The sequence below is a fragment of the Ruditapes philippinarum genome, unplaced genomic scaffold (assembly GCF_026571515.1).
Source record: "Ruditapes philippinarum isolate M1 unplaced genomic scaffold, ASM2657151v2 ctg792_1_1_1_1, whole genome shotgun sequence".
In the NCBI taxonomy this organism is placed as follows: domain Eukaryota; kingdom Metazoa; phylum Mollusca; class Bivalvia; order Venerida; family Veneridae; genus Ruditapes; species Ruditapes philippinarum.
In genome coordinates, this window is record NW_026866635.1 from 93,703 (window position 1) to 110,854 (window position 17,152).

General features: G+C 29.5%; 5 non-coding genes across 5 annotated transcripts; all 5 read right to left on the reverse strand.

The window, feature by feature from the left end:
* Window positions 1-1,866: 1,866 nt before the first annotated feature.
* On the reverse strand, window positions 1,867-1,940 carry Trnan-guu (transfer RNA asparagine (anticodon GUU)). Its single transcript has one exon. It is a non-coding gene; the product is annotated as a tRNA-Asn (tRNA).
* A 1,777-nt stretch (window positions 1,941-3,717) lies between these two features.
* Trnan-guu (transfer RNA asparagine (anticodon GUU)) lies at window positions 3,718-3,791 on the reverse strand. The gene has a single exon. It is a non-coding gene; the product is annotated as a tRNA-Asn (tRNA).
* A 3,906-nt stretch (window positions 3,792-7,697) lies between these two features.
* On the reverse strand, window positions 7,698-7,771 carry Trnan-guu (transfer RNA asparagine (anticodon GUU)). The gene has a single exon. It is a non-coding gene; the product is annotated as a tRNA-Asn (tRNA).
* Window positions 7,772-11,641: 3,870 nt separating this feature from the next.
* On the reverse strand, window positions 11,642-11,715 carry Trnan-guu (transfer RNA asparagine (anticodon GUU)). Its single transcript has one exon. It is a non-coding gene; the product is annotated as a tRNA-Asn (tRNA).
* Window positions 11,716-15,238: 3,523 nt separating this feature from the next.
* On the reverse strand, window positions 15,239-15,312 carry Trnan-guu (transfer RNA asparagine (anticodon GUU)). Its single transcript has one exon. It is a non-coding gene; the product is annotated as a tRNA-Asn (tRNA).
* Window positions 15,313-17,152: the final 1,840 nt, after the last annotated feature.

Below are 17,152 nucleotides of genomic sequence, written 5' to 3' on the forward strand. Positions count from 1 at the left end.
TAGAACTAAGAATATTTGTCACAAAAATTGTAAATGTCTACGATGTTTCCTATAGGTTGCTATCGTGTATTTATTAACATTTTTTATGTCGCCTCCTACAGAGTAGCGATAACATAAATGGATCACTTCTCCGTGGTATGTACGTCCGTCTGTTACAAAACTTGTCTGAACTTCTTATTCAATTGCATCAAAACTCTACAAGAATAATCACTACCAAGTCCACATGCGCAAAGTGCCGACATTTTTCGGTTCAATGATTTTTTTAGTTATGACCCTTTAGCAATTTTCATTTTTTTAAAGTTTCTCGGACTACTTCTCATATAATAAATACAATTTGAATGAAACTTGAATGATCCATCGGTTTTCTGGTTGAATGATTTTGGCTGACTTATGGCCCATAGAGTAAAGAAGGCGTTTTGCCTGTTAATGAATTTTGTGAATATCGCCAGCATTTTCCAGTTCACGAGCGTTGTGTTTTTATAGGTAATGGTACTCTTGTAAACATCTCACTGGAAAGACAATGGTATACAAGTAATTATAAAGTTACTCATCCTAAATAAAGTCCATTTTTATTACAAAAATGTCAGCACGCTAGAATCTCATTAAGGAAACTCGACAAATTGATACATTTATAACCCTCATTACAAAATGTGGTTGTTTTATTCATCGCTGCCCAAAATATAGACACTGTTACAGACAAAATTTCTTGATAATAGTAATTTTGAACCCCTTATAGCCTAGAAGTTTTCATTGCTTAGCACCTTTTCCTTTCTATTTGCTTTTTAAATACATTGTAAATAATTATATGTCCAGTATGGTGTCAGAGCCTTAAATTCCAGTAAAATGTGATAAATTACAAAACATTTCACAAAGAAATAAATGTATGTTTTAAAAACTTGTTTATTTGAAAAAAAAATATTCCAATACCTTAAGACATAAGTTTATCAGTTTTGTTATTATTTCACGACATGTACATTATGAATAGATCTTATCTATCAGATTTTCTTGTTCGACAATTATCTAAATGTATCACAAATTCACTGGTATGTAGTTATCCACCACAAATGTTCGGTACAAATGTTCGGTATTGATATTGCAGCAACGAACAAAATATGTGTGTTAACTTTGAAAAGTTGATTTAGCATATGAAATTTGAATATTATATAAAATTTAGTAAATAGATGTCAGTTTTGAGTGCGTTATTGTTAAATAATGCACGGTTCGGGAAATATAATCACGAAGGCCAGTAGGTCCGAGTGATTATTTACAAAGGACTCGAACGATTAACCATGCATTATGTAATGGATACAGTATGAGTTTTTTTCAAAGGTAAAAGTGTCTCCTTAGAAAGTTTGCTTGGATAAGCAACAAATTGTCCAAGGTGAAGCCGAGATAAATTGTTGTGTGTCCTTAAGAGACCTTTTTAAAATGATTTCAACGTATTCGACATTTAACATTTGGCATTTGATAAGCCATGCATTATAGTGCTACAACAGTAACTTTGCTTAACTTAATTTTTTGTAAGGATTTCATCTATTTATGAAGTGCAAGCCTATTCATACAAAGAATATTTCAATAAGAATAGTATAATATACGTATCATTATTTATCATAAACTTAACTTTTGTTTGTGTAAATATTCATCATCAATACTTATGCCGAGAAAAGGCCCGCCTGATTGATACAAATGTAAACACAATGTTGGAAGAAAGAGGAAATAAATGAAATAAAAAAAATCTGTATAGTTTCCAAAATGTTTACAGTGCATTTTTAAGACAATACGGTAAATGGAAAGCAAAGCATGAAAATATTCAACATATTGTAACTTAATTCGAACGGCGCATATTAAAATAAAAAGAATGAATTTCGTCCCTGGGTGGGCTTGAACCACCAACCTTTCGGTTAACAGCCGAACGCGCTAACCGATTGCGCCACAGAGACGATATGATAGATGTAGACTATCTAGGCCTTAATCATATAAGGTAATATCTTTATCTCTTTATCTCGCACGGTGTATTTTATACAGATTGTCACACGTGTTTGTTTCATTTTCATTATAGTCCTATGTATGTTAAGTTGTATGTTAAGCTAAAATGTTGTTAGTGAGATGAATGACTGAAACGTTTGAAATTACCGTATATACATTTTACTATTGTATCGACGTTTATATCTGAATCAATTAGTGTTAGAAAACTGGAATAACGTTGAGGTGACTTCTAGTATGTGCATGTGACACTATATCTAGAAATATTTAATCATCATGTTATTTATTTATTATAATTAAAAGATATACACCATACATTATGATGATAATCAATAAAGAGATTCAATTACTTGTATAAGTTTTTATATGACATACATTTGTATGTATACAGTGAATCATTACCCTTTAAACTGCTAATTTTGATGTTTAACTTGACAAATATTCTAAAATATTTTGTCTATTTCACACGGGGAGGAACTGTTTTATGATAACTTGTTTGGAATTCTTATGATAACTGTCACGATGTTCCTGGAAAACGTTAAAGATTTCTATGGAAAACTTTTCTATATACTCGGAGAATTCACGTGAAAAATGGTAATTTTGAGTGTTTGAGGTGCTAAATTAAACTTTGATAATTTAGCTTGCCCTACATACATATTGTATTATGTTTCAGGAAAGAAAACTTTACGTTCATTTTTCATCGCCTTTTAAAAAAAGGCTTGTAGTTTTGAGTAAAATTTCCAAGCTACTTGCTCATTCGTACATATTCTAGATATATAATAAGGATTTGCAAGGATAGCATTAATGTAAATATAATGTTTTAATTATCATAGAAATATAAAACAAAAACAAATAACAAAACAAAAAACAACCAAAAAAAAAGCAAACAAAAACGGCGTAAATAAAACGGACAGATGAATGTAACTGCGAGCTAAATAGGGCACATCCCATTTTGTCAATAATGACTGCAAACACTGAATAGTGTAAAAAGATGTGCATGAAAGGCATAATTTATGAATATGTACATGACTGTATAACCTAAGGTGATTTTTATTGACTTCAATTGTTTCCTTCGCTATATAAAATGTTGTATGCGAATCAGCTGAAAATAAACTTGTGCAAGCAACTTTTGACCTACAGAACTTAGTTACACCACTACAAATTATCAGTCATATAAAGTTCGAGCTTTCGTCGACCAATATCTGTGGCTTCTATCAATGTACTGTAAACTGTTTCAAACATTTGACTTTATGTATGTGTTGTGAAAAATTTAGAATGTAAACTAAAATAAACAATGTTTACTGTCGATCAAAATACGACCAGGAATAAGGATTTGAATACAAATAGTTTTATCTGCAGATCTAAAAATAGAATACTGAGTTGCAATATAACATAGTAAAATTTAATCAAGAGATTGATATTTTGAATATAACTCTTACATTAATGCAATCAAAATTGAAAGTTCTGTTAGAATTTAGAATTATAATCCTTCTTTATTATGTCGCAGAAGTTCTTGTATGAAGTTATATAGTTTTTTCGATATATCATAATGTATTGCCCCCTCTTGAAATAAAATATATGAACTAATACGATTGTTCGAAATTTTCAAGCCTCTAAATATCTGTTAGATAAAATCTAAATTGATATTGTTCACTTGAAATGTTTTAGAAATATCCAACAATTGCTTGATGATCAAACTTGAATGCAATAATAAAGAAATTATCAAAAATGTTTCGTCCCTGGGTGGGCTTGAACCACCAACCTTTCGGTTAACAGCCGAACGCGCTAACCGATTGCGCCACAGAGACGATATAAACAGCCCAATGCCTGTGTTACTCATATATTAATATGCGCCCATAGTTAACAAAGCACATTACATAAAACATTAGCTACTTGATTAAGCCGTGCGAACATGTCGACGTAATCATGGTTCCTATGACAGTCTTATTTGTATAATAAACGTGCAGTTACATTTGATATATACAAAAATAAAGTCGGCGTGTTGAAGGTCTTTCCTAGTTAGGTGATGTTAATAGCTAGCTTGCAATCAACTGAGATTAATTATAACATTTATTATTTTGTTATCTAAATGATATTCAAAACTGGTCTTGTACATGTAAATTTATAATATATTGATTATGATTTAAACATTTTATACATGTTTGGTAAAAGATTTAATAATAATAGAGAGTGCAAATCTAAAATCCGAATTATGAAATTGTTTTAATACAAAAAGCTGGTATTGAAATATTAAAAACATATATAACTTCCAAGATCAAGAGCGAGCTTTTACATTTATGTAAGTTTATATTGATATTCTTTTGCATGTTATTGTAGCTAATTTTCTGAACATATTACTCCTTCATGACAAATTATTGTTTAATATTTATGATAACCACAATTTAATATTTACTGTATAAGTGTATATACAATATTTAATACATTGAAATATTGCAAAAACACTTAACAATGTAAAGCATTCATCCGTTTCCATGACAACACTACTCTATCTTTAAAACGTTTTTTTTACTGTGTGCTTGAATATTCATATTTCATTAACTTTAATTAACCATTTCAATCTGTATCGTCAAAAGAATAATTTAGAAGTAATTGTTCAGAACTGTTATATATATTGTGTTATTGTGAGTATAAATTCGCAAAATTGATTAAAACCACAAAATAAATCTTAAATATAACTTCTTTTTCTTTTTTGTTTCAATTATAAATATTCACAAACGTGTTGAATACCGAAATGAAATATATTTTGTACAATGACATATGTGAACGATATTCTTCATCGTCTGAAACGTATTTATCTAAATACTTTAATTCAGTAACATTATTTCAATCAATAACGCTATGTATTATCATAAGTAACATAAATGTATAACCCAGTGATGACTGCTGCAGTGATGACAAATATCAAAACTGTACTGATGACTGCAGGTAGATGACGGGTTGGTATATTTATATTACGCTTTTGACTTACTGCCCATTGACTAACAAAGTGCTACCATTATTAGCGTGTTTAAAATGACAGCTTCCTAAAAATTCGCGAGAAAAGTGTTTCTTCGATGCACCTATTGCATTGATAACTTTCTTTTCTTTGGAAAATATTGCAACTGGAAGTTTAAAGGCTTATATAACAGTTACATAGACATATAGGCAGATTGAAAACTGAATTTGTTTTAACTTTTAATTAGCTTAGAATATGAACATAAAGAACGAAAGTCTTAGATGAACTTAAAAAATAGCAGTTACCAGTCAAATGATAAATTACACGGAAATTACTATTTTCAAAATTATTTTTAATGTTTTATCTAGATTAAAGAGTTTACCTTCTCGTTGTCCTAATAATTATATAATGTCGTGCAAAACGGTTTTCTTAAAATGATGTAACAATAATTGGCATGAACAATTTCGGATCATAGTGAAATCTATTTTGCAAAACCATAAAAGAACTATTGATGTAATACACAAGTACATAGATATTTTTTCAGGTAGGACAATTTTTTTCTGGTAGAATTGATAATGTTGTTTTCTGAACATGATTATATGACTACGGATATAGAACAGAACAGAAATTTTATTTCGTAACGTATACAATATCTTGAAACATTACACGTATCAAATATTATAAATAGATAAACACATGATATAATTAAAAGATTTACAGTATATTGGATTATGAACATATATTGATGCAGAAAAAAATGATTTTGTATAAAATAAATGTATATCAGAATAATCTCATTTTTAATGAACTAAGAATATTTGTCACAAAAATTGTCAATGTCTACGATGTTTCCTATATGTTGCTATCGTGTATTTATAAGCATTTTTATGTCGCCTGCTACAGAGTAGCGGTAACATAAATGGATCACTTCTCCGTCTGTTACAAAACTTGTCTGAACTTCTTATTCAATTGCATCCAAACTCTACAAAAAAATCACTACCAAGTCCACATGCGCAAAGTATCGACATTTTTCGGTTCAATGATTTTTGAGTTATGACCCTTTAGCAATTTTCATTTCTTTTAAAGTTTGTTGGACTACTTCTCATATAATACAATTTGAATGAAACTTGAATGATCCATTGGTTTTCTGGTTGAATGATTTTGGCTGACTTATGGCCCATAGAGTAAATAAGGCGTTCTGTCTGTTAAGGATTTTTGTGAATATCACCAGCATTTTCTAGTTCACGAGCGTTCTGTTTTTATAGGTAATGGTACTTTCATAAACATCTCAAAGGAAAGACAATGGTATACAAGTAATTATAAAGTAATTCATCCTATATAAAGTCCATTTTTACTACAAAAAAGTCAGGACGCTATAATTTCATTAAGGAAACTTGACAAATTAATACATTTATAACCCTCATTACAAAATGTGGTTGTTTTATTCATCTCTGCCCAAAATATAGACACTGTTACAGACAAAATTTCTTGAAAACAGTAATTTGGAACCCCTTATAACCTAGTAGTTTTCATTTCTTAGCACCTTTTCCTTTCTATTTGCTTTTTGAATAAATAATTATATGTCTAATATGGTGTCAGAGCCTTAAATTCCAGTAAAATGTGATAAATTACAAAACATTTCACAAAGAAATAAATGTATGTTTTAAAAACTTGTTTATTTAAAAAAAAATATTCCAATACCTTAAGACATAAGTTTATCAGTTTTGTTATTATTTCACGACATGTACATTATGAATATTTATCTCGTCAAGTTCTTATCTATCAGATTTTCTTGTTCGGCAATTATCTAAATGTATCACAAATTCACTGGTATGTAGTTATCCGCCACAAATGTTCGGTATTATTATTGCAACGAACAAAATACGTGTGTTAACTTTGAAAAGTTGATTTAGCATATGAAATTAGAATATTATATAAAATTTAGTAAATAGATGTCAGTTTTGAGTGCGTTATTGTTAAATAATGCACGGTTCGGGAAATATAATCTCGAAGGCCAGTAGGTCCGAGTGATTATTTACAAAGGACTCGAACGATTAACCATGCATTATGTAATGGATACAGTATGAGTTTTTCTTCAAAGGTAAAAGTGTCTCCTTAGAAAGTTTGCTTGGATAAGCAACAAATTGTCCAAGGTGAAGCCGAGATAAATTGTTGTGTGTCCTTAAGAGACCTTTTTAAAATGATTTCAACGATAAAATGGCGAGAAATAAAAAATCTCTAAAGAATGCTTTAAACGAAAAAAAAAAAATGTTGCAGGATCTGTTTGGTTGATTCTGTTCATGGACGCCACCTAGCACCGGTTTAATCAGTATTCGACATTTAACATTTGGCATTTGATAAGCCATGCATTATAGTGCTACAACAGTAACTTTGCTTAACTTAATTTTTTTGTAAGGATTTCATCTATTTATGAAGTGCAAGCCTATTCATACAAAGAATATTTCAATAAGAATAGTATAATATACGTATCATTATCTGTTTTAAAGTTTACTTTTGTTTGTGTAAATATTCATCATCAATAGTTATGCCGAGCAAAAGCCCCTCTGATTGATACAAATGTAAACACAATGTTGAAAGAAAGAGGAAATGAATGAAACGAAAAAAAATCTGTATAGTTTCCAAAATGTTTACAGTGCATTTTTAGGACAATACGGTAAATGGAAAGCAAAGCATGAAAACATTCAACATATTGTGACTTAATCCAAACGTCGCATATTAAAATAAAAAGAATGAATCTCGTCCCTGGGTGGGCTTGAACCACCAACCTTTCGGTTAACAGCCGAACGCGCTAACCGATTGCGCCACAGAGACGATATGGTGGCATGTAGAATATCTACGCCTTAATCATATAAAGTAATATCTTTATCTCTCTATCTCGCACGGTTTATTTAAAATAGATTGTCACACGTGTTTGTTTCATTTTCATTATAGTCCTATGTATGTTAAGTTGTATGTTAAGCTAAAATGTTGTTAGTGAGATGAATGACTGAAACGTTTGAAATTACCGTATATACATTTTACTATTGTATCGACGTTTATATCTGAATCAATTAGTGTTAGAAAACTGGAATAACGTTGAGGTGACTTCTAGTATGTGCATGTGACACTATATCTAGAAATAAATATTAAATCATCATGTTATTTATTTATTATAATTAAAAGATTTACACCATAAATTATGATGATAATCAATACAGAGTTTCAATTACTTGTATAAGTTTTTATATGACATATGTACACAGTGAATCATAACATTTTATACGGTTAATTTTCATGTTTTACTTGACTATTCTGTAAATACAATTTAGATATTGGTTTGATGTTTTCTTGTCAACGTATGCAATCGTTTTAACATTCGCAAATCATTTATTACATGAAATTTCTAAGAAGGCAAGTTTAATAATGGTTTATTCAGTCTATCTTCATTAAGTTAAGTTAATGTAGAAATAATGTAGAAATTATTCGATTCAAAAATTATAACATTTCACAAAATATTTGATATCTTTGGTCTTTTATATTTGTTATATTTTTATTAATGTAAAGTAAAAATGTGCATTGTTTCTCTGAAAAGTAACTCTTTCTCAATGTATCTACGTGTAAATTAATCACTAAGTCTTTAATTTTCATATCAATTATAAAGACGATATGAATGGCACAGAATTAAATGTAAATTATATATGCAATTATCCCTTTATCACACGGCGTATAAATTATCCTTTCTTATACACATTTAATGTTATGCTTGACTATGATACAAAAGAGAAAGAACGTCAAAACACGATGCAATTTGATTAATACTTGGGGAGCTACGCCCCCTCGTACAAATCAGATAGCCTCGTGTTTCGATGCTCTTTCTATTACATAACCAGTGTTCAACAAGAATATAACTACTATTAAAAGATTCATATTTGATTAAGTGAATGCGAAATGATAAAAGTTATCTTTAAAATGACAAGTTATCTTGTAAATATCTGAAATACTTAGAATAAGAAAAACAATACACTGTATTGAATTGTAGTGTGCGGCTTAACTATAGAAACCAACATCTTAAAGCATGTGTTAAAATGCTCGACATATTAAGGATTGTAATTAGTTGTATTTTCTGATAATAAATTATCGTTCTCAGATGTTTACAGTGTGTATATCAGAAAACGAGCATTTATAATTAGAAATTTATTATACACGGCCTTATAAGTGTCAGGTCATTTATACGAAATTATGATTCTGCACACTCTCTTTCTGTGATAATATATATTTTTAAATATGTGTGGAAGTGATCTTCTAAAATATTTTGTCTATTTCACACGGGGAGGAACTGTTACACGAGGGATGGAGTTTTTATGATAACTTGTTTGGAATTCTTATGATAACTGTCACGATGTTCCTGGAAAACGTTAAAGATTTCTATGGAACACTTTTCTATATACTCGGAGAACGCACGTGAAAAATGGTAATTTTTACATTTAAATGGAGTGTTTGAGGTGCTAAATTAAACTTTGATAATTTAGCTTGCCCTACATACATATTGTATTATGTTTCAGAAAAAAAATTTTAGTTCATTTTTCATCGCCTTAAAAAAACTGGTATATTTGAGTAAAATTTCCAAGTTACTAGCTCATTCGTACATATTTTAGATATATAATAAGGATTTGCAAGGATAGCATTAATGTAAATATAATGTTTTAATTATCATAGAAATATAAAACAAAAACAAATAACAAAAAAAAAAAAATAAAAAATAAAATAAAGTTTCCTTTTAAAAGGAAAGGCTTGCACAGTTGTGCCTTCATCCCAACCCTTTAAAATTGTTTTTTTTTTGTTTCAATTTATTATCACAATTTTTTTGAATTACGGTATTTGTATATCATAAAGGGTTTATTTAGATGTTTTTTTTGTAAAAACGAATATTTTTTGTCAAAACGATTTGAAATCTATTCTCTATTGTATAAAACTAATAAAGAAAATAATCAATCATATAAATACTAACGTGGAGATCTATCTATCATACTGATGCACATTTTATTTCCAGAGAAATCATTCGTTTTGGCAGTTGCTAATTTCATTTATATAGCATCTTTATGGACAAGTAAATGCACTACAATACTTCGTTACGTGATCTACCAATTAATAAGCATGTATCAACTATGTTACACGACCACAGCTACAGCACCAAACTCCTCACAGCGGTTACTACTTTAACTGTACTGATCAGGGGAAGTAACCGCTGCGAGGAGTTTGCTACAGCATGTGGTAAGGTTAATGATATGCATGAGCTATTTTTAAATCACCACACTGCGTTCATTAGATCTAAATATAACTCGATCATGCACGCCCACCCTTTGGAGACGGAATACTTCTACAGTAACCATCCTCTATTGTATAAAACTAATACAGAGAAAAACAATTATAAAAGAAACAAACCTTTGCGTCTTGAAAAAGAATTGAAACGGAACAATTTTGTTTATAATTTATTACCGTTTTTAAAAACCGATAAATCAAGTAAAAATAGAAATCCTATTTATATAAACAAACTGGGATTACCGAAGTAACTAAAATAGCTTAGATTTCCGTAATATCACTTCGTCTGATTCCGCTGTATGACGGAATCGCCCGAATTGTCACGATTGCAATCGAAACTACATCGGCTATTATCATTAAACCGAAGAGTGACGGAAAGGGCCAAAAAGTTGCGATTGGCACGATTGCAGCTGGATTCCCGTTCAATCATGCACTAACAAATGTAAGTAGGAAACCACCTAACCGGAACAGCTTTTCCAAAACAGATGGCTTGCAGCCGTGGCTGCAAGCCAAAAAAGCAAACAAAAACGGCGTAAATAAAACGGACAGATGAATGTAACTATGAGCTAAATAGGGCACATCCCATTTTGTCAATAATGACTGCAAACACTGAATAGTGTAAAAAGATGTGCATGAAAGGCATATACTCATGCCAATGATTTATGAATATGTACATGACTGTATAACCTAAGGTGATTTTTATTGACTTCAATTGTTTCCTTCGCTATATAAAATGTTGTATGCGAATCAGCTGAAAATAAACTTGTACAAGCAACTTTTGACCTACAGAACTTAGTTACACCACTACAAATTATCAGTCATATAAAGTTCGAGCTTTCGTCGACCAATATCTGTGGCTTCTATCAATGTACTGTAAACTGTTTCAAACATTTGACTTTATGTATGTGTTGTGAAAAATTAAGGATGTAAACTAAAATAAACAATGTTTACTGTCGATCAAAATACGACCAGGAATAAGGATTGGAATACAAATAGTTTTATCTGCAGATCTAAAAATAGAATACTGAGTTGCAATATAACATAGTAAAATTTAATCAAGAGATTGATATTTTGAATATAACACTTACATTAATGCAATCAAAATTGAAAGTTCTGTTAGAATTTAGAATTATAATCCTTCTTTATTATGTCGCAGAAGTTCTTGTATGAAGTTATATAGTTTTTTTGATATATCATAATGTATTGCCCCCTCTTGAAATAAAATATATGAACTAATACGATTGTTCGAAATTTTCAAGCCTCTAAATATCTGTTAGATAAAATTTAAATTGATATTGTTCACTTGAAATGTTTTAGAAATATCCAACAATTGCTTGATGATCAAACTTGAATGCAATAATAAAGAAATTATCAAAAATGTTTCGTCCCTGGGTGGGCTTGAACCACCAACCTTTCGGTTAACAGCCGAACGCGCTAACCGATTGCGCCACAGAGACGATATAAACACACCAATGCCTGTGTTACTCATATATTAATATGCGCCCATAGTTAACAAAGCACATTACATAAAACATTAGCTACTTGATTAAGCGGTGCGAGAACATGTCCACGTAATCATGATGCCTATGACAGTCTTATTTGTATAATAAACGTGCAGTTACATTTGATATATACAAAAATAAAGTCGGCGTGTTGAAGGTCTTTCCTAGTTAGGTGATGTTAATAGCTAGCTTGCAATCAACTGAGATTAATTATAACATTTATTATTTTGTTATCTAAATGATATTCAAAACTGGTCTTGTACATGTAAATTTATAATAAATTGATTATGATTTAAACATTTTATACATGTTTGGTAAAAGATTTAATAATAATAGAGAGTGCAAATCTAAAATCCGAATTATGAAATTGTTTTAATACAAAAAGCTGGTATTGAAATATTAAAAACGTATATAACTTCCAAGATCAAGAGCGAGCTTTTACATTTATGTAAGTTTATATTGATATTCTTTTGCATGTTATTGTAGCTAATTTTCTGAACATATTACTCCTTCATGACAAATTATTGTTTAATATTTATGATAACCACAATTTAATATTTACTGTATAAGTGTATATACAATATTTAATACATTGAAATATTGCAAAAACACTTAACAATGTAAAGCATTCATCCGTTTCCATGTCAACACTACTATATCTTTAAAATGTTTTTTCTTTTTTTGTGCTTGAATATTCATATTTCAATAACTTTAATTAACCATTTCAATCTGTATCATCAAAAGAATAATTCAAAAGTAATTGTTCAGAACTGTTATATGTTGCAGGCTCGTATATTTCGTTATTGTGAGTATACATTCGCAAAATTGATTAAAACCACAAAATAAATCTTAAATATAACTTCTTTTTCTGTTTTGTTTCAATTATAAATATTCACAAACGTGTTGAATACCGAAATGAAATATATTTTGTACAATGACATATGTGAACGATATTCTTCATCGTCTGAAACGTATTTATCTAAATACTTTAATTCAGTAACATTATTTCAATCAATAACGCTATGTATTATCATAAGTAACATAAATGTATAACCCAGTGATGACTGCTGCAGTGATGACAAATATCAAAACTGTACTGATGACTGCAGGTAGATGACGGGTTGGTATATTTATATTACGCTTTTGACTTACTGCCCATTGACTAACAAAGTGCTACCATTATTAGCGTGTTTAAAATGACAGCTTCCTAAAAATTCGCGAGAAAAGTGTTTCTTCGATGCACCTATTGCATTGATAACTTTCTTTTCTTTGGAAAATATTGCAACTGGAAGTTTAAAGGCTTACATAACAGTTACATAGACATATAGGCAGATTGAAAACTGAAATTGTTTTAACTTTTAATTAGCTTAGAATATGAACATAAAGTACGAAAGTCTTAGATGAACTTTAAAATAGCAGTTACCAGTCAAATGATAAATTACACCGAAATTACTATTTTCAAAATTATTTTTAATGTTTTATCTAGATTAAAGAGTTTACCTTTTCGTTGTCCTACTAATTATATAATTTCGTGCAAAACGGTTTTCTAAAAGTGATGTGACAATAATTGGCAGGAACAATTTTTGATCATGTTCATTGAACTTAGTGAAATTTATATTGCAAAACCATAAAAGAACTTTTGATATTATACTCCGACTTATCGTAACAAGTAATAGATATTATTTTTTAGGAAGGATCATTTTTCCTGGCAGAATTGATTATATTGTTTTCTAGACATGATATTTGGTATCTGACTACGGATATAGAACTATTTGTCGTAAACAATTGTAAATGTCTACGGTATTTCCTATAGGTTGCTATCGTGTAATTATTTACAGAGTAGCGGCAACATGTATGGGTCTGTATGTCTGTCCGTAACAAAACTTGTCAGGACTTCTTCTCAAAAACTGATGATTCAATTTCATCTCAACTCTACAAGAATGATCAGTACGGCATTTTCCAGTTCAATGATTTTTGCGTTATGACCTTTTTTAGTAATTTTCATTTTTAATGTTTGTCCAGACTACTTCTGATATAACACTAATACAATTTGAATGAAACTTGACTGACTTTTTGACTTTTGTGAATATCGCCAGCATTTTTAAAGTTCAGTTGCATTCTGTTTTTATAGGCAATGGTACTTTTGTAAATATTTCACAGGAAAGACAATGGCATATAGGTAATTATAAAGTAATTCATCGTAAATAAAGTCCATTTTTACGACAAAAAAGTCAACAAGCTAGAATCTCATTACGGAAACTTGATAAAGTATTTCATTTATTTCCCCATAACAAAATGTTGTTGTTTTATTCATCGCTGACCAAAATAATAAGGGTTTGAAGACAAAATTGCATGATAATAGTAATTTGTAACCCTTATAGTCTAGTAGTTTACATTGTTTAGCACTTTTTCCTTTCTATTTGCTTTTTAAATAAATAATTACATGTCTAGTATGGTGTCAAAGCCTTAATTTCAAGTAAAATGTGATAAAGTACAAAACCATTTCAAAGAGAAATAAATGTATGTTCTATTAAAAAACTTGTTTATTTAAAAAAAAGAACATAAGTTAATCAGTTTTGTTATTATTTCACGACATGTACATTATGAATAGTTCTTATCTATCAGATTTTCTTGTTCGACAATTATCTAAATGTATCACAAATTCACTGGTATGTATTTATCCACCACAAATGTTCGGTACAGTGTTCGGTATTGATATTGCAGCAACGAACAAAATATGTGTTTAACTTTGAATTAGCATACGAATTAAGAATATTGTATAAAATTAGTAAATAGATGTCAGTTTTGAGTGCGTTATTGTTAAATAATGCACGGTTCGAGTAATATAATCATGAAGGCCAGTAGGTCCGAGTGATTATTTACAAAGGACTTGAACGATTAACCATGCATTATGTAATGGATACTGTATGAGTTTTTCTTCAAAAGTAAAAGTGTCTTCTTAGACAGTTTGCTAGGATAATCAAAAGATTGTCCAGGCGAAGCCGAGATAAGCAACAAATTGTCCAAGGCGAAGTCGAGATCAATTGTTGTGTGTCCTAGAGAACTTATTTTTAAATGATTTGAACTGTAAAATAGAGAGAAATAAAGAATCTCTTAAGAACGCCCAACACGGAAAAAAAGAAGAAAGAAAATGTTGCAGGCCCGGTTTGATTGAGTCTGTTCATGGACGCCACCTAGCACCGGTTTAATCAGTATTCAACATTTAACATGATATGATAAAATTTGTAATTTTGATAAGGCATGCAATATAGTGCTACAACAGAAAGTCATTCTTAATTTTTCTTTGTTTTTTTTGTAACTTTGGATTTTACCTATGTTAAATGAAAGAAGAAATAAATGAAACGAAAAAAAAAATATCTGTATAGTTTCCGAAATGTTTACAGTGTAATTTTAAGACAATACGGTAAATGGAAAGCAGCGTATGAATGTGACTTTTAATCCAAATAAAAATAAATTTCGTCCCTGGGTGGACTTGAACCACCAACCTTTCGGTTAACAGCCGAACGCGCTAACCGATTGCGCCACAGAGACGATATGGTAGCTATGTTTAAATTAATGTAGAATATTTACGCCCTAATCATATAAAGTAATATCTCTTTATCTCGCACGGTGTATTTAAATCAGATTGTCAGACGTGTTTGTTTCGATTTAAATATAAAAATTATTTATAGTCCCTAAAAATTATTTACACAGTTGTATGTTAAGCTAAACTGTTACCAATGAATGAAACGTTTGTTACTAACGTATATACATTGTACTATTGCACTATTATTGTATCTTCGTTAATGTCTGCATACACCAGTGTAAGGAAATACTGAAATAACGCGTGTTGAAGTGACTGCTAGTATGTGGCCATACTATAACTAGAAATGTTTGATTCACGTAATTCATTTAATTAATAATATAAACCAAATATTATGATGATAATAAATGATGTTTTTCGATTATTTGTATAAGCTTTTATATGAATTACGTACGCATTGAATCATGATATTTTATTTGGTTAATACTTTGCATGACTATACTTTAAATACAATTTAGATATTTGTTTGGTATTTTCTAGTCAACGCATGTATTCTATTTGACGTTTGCAAATCATTTATAACATAAACTTTCTAAGAAGGCAAGTTTAATAATGGTTTATTCAGTCTTTCTTCATTTCGGATTTTTCTTGTAAACTTTAATTTAAGTTTGCACATGTAGAAATTACTCGATTCAAAGATCATAACAGTTCACAAAATATTTCATATTTTTGGTCTTTTATACTTGCTATATTTTTTTATTCTTATATGTTCATTTATACTGGTAAAAATGTGCATTGTTTCTCTGGAAAGTAACTCTTATTCAATGTATCTTTGTATACAATCATCACTTTAATTTTCATATCAATTATGAAGACTTTTGAACGGCACAGAATTAAATGTAACTTATATACAATTATCCCTTTATCACACGGCGTATTAATTATCATTACTTATACACAGTTTTGTAATAGTTTAAACGTATATTTTCTTTATAGTCCTGTATAATGACTCCCATATTTGTATGTGTATGCGTTATATGTGTATAGATATGTACGTACATTGTATTATTCATTTCTTTTATTCATTTTTATACATTATTATAAAAATACATGTAAATAGCAATTCTATAATAATTGCCAGATACTTAACATTTTAAACATATTAGCACAAATATTCAAAACCAGTATCTAAACATAACAAGTGTTCAACAAGAATATACACTACTATTAAAATTTTCATATTTCAATGACAGCAAAATGAGTTGTTATTTTTAAAAGTAACATGTTACGTTGTAAATATCTAAAATCATTAGAATAAGAAAAAGATACACTGTAGTGACTTGTAGTGTGTGGCATCAAAAAATGTTCGTGATTGTATGGATTGTATTTACTTGTATTTTCTGATAATAAATTATCGTTATCAGTATTTACTTGTATTTTCTGATAATAAATTATCGTTATCAGTATTTACTTGTATTTTCTGATAATAAATTATCGTTATCAGTTATATACAGAGTGTATATCTGACAACGATTATATATTATCAGAAAATTATACACGGCCATATGAGTTTCAACGTCTTATTAAAGAATTTATGATATTGTACACTCTCTTTATGTCATAAGATACGAATTGAAAGCTGCGTAGAAGTGATCTTCTTAAATATTTTGTCTGACTTAATGACAATAAAATAAAATATATGACTTTTAAGTACTGCTAAACATTCGCATTTCGCATTTTGTGTCGAAGAAGCGAAAATACGACATGGCGTAAATCAGCCACCATATTTTATAACTGTACTGTGTACTGATTTACGTAATATACTATGTGTTGTGAAGGATTTAGGAT